The following is a 7,500-nucleotide window of genomic DNA, read 5'->3' on the forward strand; positions in this document are numbered from 1 at the left end:
AGCAGATGATCTAACTTCCTTTCTTTTCACATTCTTTTTGTTGGCTTTATAATGCACAAAAAGACTTCATCAAACGAAAGTTGTCTACAAATAATTAAGGGCCATCTCCATTTGGTAACTGGTAAATTCAACAAGTTATTATTATTATTATTATTATTATTATTATTATTATTATTATTATTATTATTATTGTCATGAATTATTCTGACTGTGACGTTGTGATGTCTCAATCCAATTTTTAGAAACCGAAACGTTATTGTTTCCATTGCTGCATACTGTATCTTATCCTTTAAAGTCATCGGATTTGATGAGCTGTTTTCACTATGGGCTGCCACTCCACCTCACCTTGGTAAGCGGACAGTGACTTAATTAACTTTAAATTTTGAACTCACGGACCATTTTACAGTTCTGTGCTCAATCATTTACCAGGCCTTTGAATAAAAGTGAGGCTTGAGTTGACCTTGCTTTGATGCGAGTCATGCGAGCCATGACTGCGAGTCTTGCGAGCCATGGCGGGAGAGGACAAAACGCGTAGCCCTACTCCATGGAGTACCCTATGGTGTACCCAAATGGAGTACCCTAAAAATACTATTTCGAATGATTACTGTTGATCAATGTGTAAGCAGCATCTGAAATAGTGCTTACTTAAGCCTCAACACCCATTTTAAACAGCATTGTTCAACAGTATTTAAGTCGAAGCACCCATTTTAAAAAGGTTTAGCTTACATGAAGTAATCGGCCATCACAACAATAATCGAAAGCTAACCTTTTTAAAATGGGTGCTTAGACTTAAATACTGCTCAACAATGCTGTTTAAAAATTGGTGTTGAGGCTTAAGTAAGCACTATTTGAGATGCTGCTTACACATGGATCAACAGTACTCATTCGAAATAGTATTTTTAGGGTACTCCATTTGGGTACTCCATAGGGTACTCCATGGAGTAGGGCTCCGCGTTTTGTCCTCTCCCAGCCATGGCTGCGAGTCATGCGAGCCAACATGGCGAGCCATGCGAGACAACATGTGTCACACAGTTATTGAAAGCTAACCGTTTTAAAATGGGTGCTTAGACTTAATAACTGTGACTCTATTTGGGAAAAGGGGGATTAAGGTGAATTTAGAAAACAACGTTTTAACGCGTTTAATCTCGTTCGTCGAAAAGCGTGGAAACGCATTTTGTATGCCTTTAAACAGATTTTTAACACGTTTAAACAAACGGCTCTGTTGCGCTTCAATTACTGCATTTCGTATGCTGAAAAGTAAGCTAATTTACTTGTATTTGAATGAATAAATTACCTGTTCTATTATATGAAATGCGAATGGCGGCAATCCCCATCCCACCATCACTGCTGGCTCAGCTTCCTGTAATTTGACGGACAAATGCCATTTCTACTTAGCTAATGGCTTGGCTCCATCCACAAGTATATGGCTCAGCACAACGCCAGTTCTTAGAATTCTGTAGCCAGGACTCGCCCCCTAATAGGAATCAGCCTCTGCCACCCACTAATGAACAAACTTTGATGCGCTTTTGTGCCCACTTGGCTGATCGGCCTCACCATACTTCCATTACAGTCTACTTGTCAGCAGTCCGGTCTTTACACATTGACTACGGCTTCCCAGACCCACTCACCAATTGTCTTCAACTCCAACGTCTCTTACGGGGGATCAAACGACACCGGCTGCCTGCTGCCTTGGCGTTCTTCGGATTCCTCAGAACTCGTGAATTTACAGTGAAAGGAACTTTTGATCCTACTTTGCACTTGACAATGTCTGATGTCCAAGTAGATTCCTCCACAAATCCTCAGAGTTTCAGGATCTTTATCAAATGTTCAAAGACTGACCCTTTCCGCTCTCTGTCCAGTGGTTTCCTTGACAAACTACCTTCATCTCCGTGGGCCAGGCACCGGACCTCTCTTTATTTACCAGAATGGCACTTCTCTCTCCAGGTCTCAGTTGTCTTCCTTTCTTCAAACTACCCTACAATCAGCAGGTATCCCTGGAAAGTTCTCAGGCCATAGTTTTAGAATTGGAGCTGCAACTACTGCTGCCAGGAAGGGCATTTCTGAGCATCTTATCAAGATTATGGGGCGTTGGTCTAGTGAAGCTTACTTGTTATATGTGCGTACTCCTGTGGAAACCATCCTTTCTGTTGCAGGACACCTTGCTTAGCAGGTATGAGCTCCTCTACCCTTCACTTGGGCGGCTCTTCTAGGTGCCGTCGGATTTGGGTATTTTTCTTTGGGGCTCTGGCGTCCCCTGCCATGAGCCCCCCTTATTCTCCGAGCAATGCCAACCTGCTCGGAGGTCCTCCGGCTTGGAGTGGGGGCTCATGGCTGGGTTGCCTGGATTTGCCAGCCATGGGAGCGGTCTCCATCTAGGAGCTGGCTGCCAATAGTGGAAGCTCCTGGATGTCTCAGGCACCCAACCTCCACTTTGCGAGGCAGTTGTTAATGGTCTGTTAACATGACAAACCTTTGTGTCTTAACACGCAAGTTTAACACGGTAAATTCATTTGCCTTCAAACACGGTTTGGTAAGTAACCCAAAGCAAAGTAGTTTACCGCTTCTTATTATAAACAAGATATAAGGTTAATCAAAGATATTAAATTCGTTCTGCTTGCTTACTTGATTTGTCAACAAATGGATGTGAAATTTCCGACGTCTTGTGTAACAGATGTGAAATTTCCAACGTCTGCTGCATCTTCTGTTCGCTGTTTGTAACTGATTTGCCGATGATAAACCAAGGATGGTCGGTCGGCCCACTGAGCTAAAAACTGCACTGATCGCGCGCTCACTTGCTTGCCCAATTTTACAGAAAGCTAAACCACAGAATTATGTGAAACAGCGGCGGGTCCCTTTGCTCAAAGTTAGCGCTTTTATTGCACTTCCCAGAAAAAAAAAACCATGCTCACGCCAATAAGCAAGGTCCACAGCTAGTACAAAACTTTCCTCGATCTTTGATGAAACGCTCTTTTAAAATTTATGTTGCCAAAAAAAGAACACAAGCGATGACAGAAAACTCAGTTTGGGTAGTTAAATACAGGAATAAACAGTCTCCACAGTAAGTGACATAACACACGGACTTCAAATAGATGTAGTGGCCTCACCTCCTACTCTTGTTTCCCTCCTGGCAACAAATCAATATGACAGATCGTGGAAGATGGACGAATTAGGCTTGAATAGTTGTCATTTTTACCTGAACTCTGTTACATTTGCTTTAAGTCTTGACCACTTTGATAGACTGCTGGTAGAAGTGCAATAGCAACAAACAAGGCGTTGTCACCTTGATCAAGTGAGATTGTGAGTGCAAGCTTCAAAATGATCTAACCATCGTTCACTTCAACAGCTATAGCCAGAAAAACAGAGGTATTAAACTGAGAGACGACTTCGCCGTTAATGGAACTTAACAAATGGGAAAATATATATAAACTGAATGACGACCTCGCCATTTACGGTCACCTTCACTAAAGCGGCGAAATACCCTTTCTTATAATTATCATAAACTAGTGTAAGGGATGACTTCGTCGTTTAAATAATGAAACTTCAGTAACGGCGAAATAGTTCAGTTAGACCAATACTCTGATTGAGATTTATTGACGTGTGCTCAACAGAATTATTAACGCTATTTTACTGCAAGGATTTATTTATAAAACACCGATAACACAAGCAGTTGATATCGACATGGACTCGATAGAAGTATAAGGTTCAGCGTGTCAGAAGTTGACATGGTAAGCGTGTCAGCGCACGCAAAGCTCATCGCACGCTCTTTTGTCTTAAGCCTGGGTAAAAGACAAAGGCTTCAAGGAGCGTGACTCAACACGTTAGCTGCGTGTTAGTAGCCTGCCTCATTAAAGTTAAAGAGCAAACTACCACTTTCAATTAGACAATCAGGAACTACCAATGTTTTTTAATCAAATTTAGACTGATTTATTTCAAGATGCATTCGGCCCAAAATTTTATATTAGATTAGAATTTTGTTTATACTTTCACAGAATACGCGATTCAGGGACTGCACATCCGTGATCAGAAAGGGTTTTAGCATTGGGAATTTATGGACTTGGGAATTTGAAGAAAATGTTGAAGATTTGTGTAATTCTGAGCTCATTCTTCGAGAATTAGTTTGCACTTCCAAACATGGTCGTTTCGCTCGCGAACAGCATCCCAGCGTTTCCGATTCGAATCCCTGCACGTGCGCTACAAAGTTCACTCAGCTTTATTTGAGGGCGGTAAAATGAATACCAGACTGAGTATTACTGGGGACGGGTTGTGTGTGAAATGGGATAGGAGTGGCGCCCATCCTTTCCGTAATTGGGGGTTCATCTTCGACGACGATCGGCCTCTGCCTTGTCTTGTCCTTATTCCGTTGTTAGATCAACCGGAAAAGCATTCAGATCACAAAACGGTAAAAGAAAAAAAAAGCATATTATTCAAACTGTTTCATTATTTCATGTGCCTTTTTTGTTTTTGTGGTAGTACACTCTAAGTAAACTACAAACTATGCCGCCGGGTTTTAAGAGCGTAAGAGGAGCAAGGATGGCACAGTCGGCTAGTGCGCGACCTTGGTGTAAGAGGTCCTGAGTTCGATTCCCGGATCTGGCATCCTTGTTTCGACTTCTTTCCTTTCCTTGTAGCTAAATAGCTTTAAATACCCGTCAAACGGAGCACTGATGGAGAGGGGGGAGTAAAATGAGCGCACCGTCGACCTCAGGGTTGTCAGTTGAATTACTGTCACGAGTTATCGACGTAATACGGTGCCCTGTAAGGGACATCAAATCCAAAAACTCTACTTATCTGGCACTGCTACTTATTATCTAGCACTGTCACTTAATTATCTAGCACTGCTACTTATTATAATAAGTAGCAGTGCTAGATAAATAAGTGACAGTGCCAGATAATAAGTAGCAGTGCTAGATAAATAAGTGTCAGTGCTAGATAATAAGTAGCAGTGCTGGATAAATAAGTAGCAGTGCTAGATAAATAAGTGACAGTACTAGATAAGTAGAGATTTTGGATTTGATGTCTTGATTCCTTATAGGGCACCGTAACGTTAAATATGGTTACTTTAAGGGTGTACTTCCGTGGCAGCAATAGGCACGCAGCACGTACATAAATCACGAAAATAAACAGGTCTGTTGGAAGCATACTTGAATTTGTGAGGGTGATGACGAATGAAGTAGCTTCTATTTCTGTTTCTCGGTTCCCTTCTATTTTCTTAAATTTTTCTGGCTTTAGTATTTTACTGGTAACCACATGTCTTCTCAGGGGGCTATTTACCTAAGACATCTACCATGGCACTATAATGATTTACGATACCAAAACAATATCGTGTACTATTAGAGCTACATATTACGCAAAGACAACTTGAATCTCCTAAAAAACAAAACGCAGCTCAGTTGACAGTTATGGAAACATGACCCCAGGAAATTTAAGATAATAATGCTGAACCTGTTTACAGTGAATACGCGTCTGTTTACGAAACCCACCTGTTTTAGATTACAATACAATTCGGTTGGAGAGAGGTGCAGCATTGCGGTTTATCACTATATCATGACTAATTATCACTTATGATATATCAAGAAATATCTTGTATGTTTCTTGTAAGCAATGTTGATAATATCATGATTAATCAATGGTTTTATAAGGGACTGATTTTTTGATATTCCGCATTAGGTTTTTATCATATAAGCATAATTTATCATGATATTACCAGAATATTTAATTAAGTAAGAATTTCTTCTTCCTCCTGTGATATAGTGATAAATCATGATATTATCAGAATATTTAATTAAGTAAGAATTTCTTCTTCCCCCTGTGATATAGTGATAAATCATGATATTATCAGAATATTTAATTAAGTAAGAATTTCTTCTTCCCCCTGTGATATAGTGATAAATCATGATATTATCACAACATTTTTATTAAGTAAGGTTTTCTTCTACCCGGTAATAGAGTGATCAATTGTGGTATTCTCCAGCTTTATTAGAGAATTTTGATATTATCATGATATATCAAACAATCACTGTCAGTGTCTGTTCTTCTTTGTTACATGATAAAATCACTATTCAGAAATATATTTTTCCATGCTATTCTCAAGATTTGAGAGTGATACTTTGATATCTCAATTTACCACTTTTTCAAATTAAAGATTTGATGGCGACAATTACAGAATTTGCAAGAGAAAATTATTGAGCAACTATCATGATAATCTCAAATGATAATGATAGTTTAATATTTGACATGCACATTATGATGAAAATGATTCCTAGATATTATCATTCTATTATCACCCAAATATCAATAAAATATCCAAATATCAAGTCTCAAACAAATAACATCCTATCAAGATATTTTGATAAACCGCAATACTGCACCTTAGTGTTCGGTTGTCACCTCCAAGTTATTGTTTGAATGGGACAAAGACTGATTTAATTTTAACTTGTACTGTATGTATTCCGGCGACAAGATAAGAGCTGTCAATTAAACGTCTGGTGTTAAAAAAAGTCACCTACAAGAATTTTTCTTCCCTAAATCGTAATTTGCAGTCACATTCAGCACCTCACAAGAGTCCGTTGACGATTTCAAAGTCTCCGTTGTCCGTCTTATAGAGAGTTTGGTTGTAGTAAAATGACTAAGAAACGGCCGGGACCAGCACCAGGTGTCCGTCTTATAGAGGTGTCCGTTAAGAGAGAGTTGACTGTACTAATTTATCCCTTAGGCGACAGAATAGACTCATGGTGAAATGATCGCTTAAACATTTTTCCTTTTTACCACACCTTGAAGTATCCTCGTCATAAAATTGTCTTTTTCCGACAAATTGGCCAAAAAGAGGTCTCCAAGGGGACGCTTACTTCAAACTGATCACATTTGTTAAGAGCTAAATAACGGCTTTTCCCGGAAATTGTACTATTCAGTTACGAGAAAGAGGCTGGTTTAGATGCCGTCCTTGTTTTGTTTTGAACCAACTCTCAATTAATAATTATTACATCTCGCCCGTGAGCGGATACCCTAAATAGGCGTGACCTGTGGTATCCCTTTTTCGTTGCTATTGGAAGGCAGATACTATTGTAGCTGTTGAGCCCAATAATGTTTCGATTGAGTGCCGATTTGATGAAGAAAAGTTGCGCGGTTTATTTGATGGCGGCTTCAGTTTAATCGAGAAATGTGATGCTCACCCATAGCGGTAGATGATTTTTACGTGGGATGCATACCATGCATGCAGTTAGGTTATGGCGCGAAAAGGAACGTGGCAAAAAAAAAGGATTGGCGAGTGAAGCGAGCCGAGCGATGGACTGGGGGAGGGAAGAGGCAGCGGAGCCTGGAGATATGCCTTTCATGCTGCCGATCCATGATATCAGATCTTGGTATCATGATCTGATTGGCCAAAGTGCTCAATGTTGACAGATTGCGGATGTTGAAAGTTGATGAAGTAGAATGTTAACACTCTAAAGTCACGAACGCATTGTGTAACTTCACTTCAAGAAAAATCTTGAAGCCAGCGATACA

This window comes from Montipora capricornis, chromosome 4 (genome assembly GCF_036669925.1).
Source record: "Montipora capricornis isolate CH-2021 chromosome 4, ASM3666992v2, whole genome shotgun sequence".
NCBI classification, from domain to species: Eukaryota; Metazoa; Cnidaria; class Anthozoa; order Scleractinia; family Acroporidae; genus Montipora; species Montipora capricornis.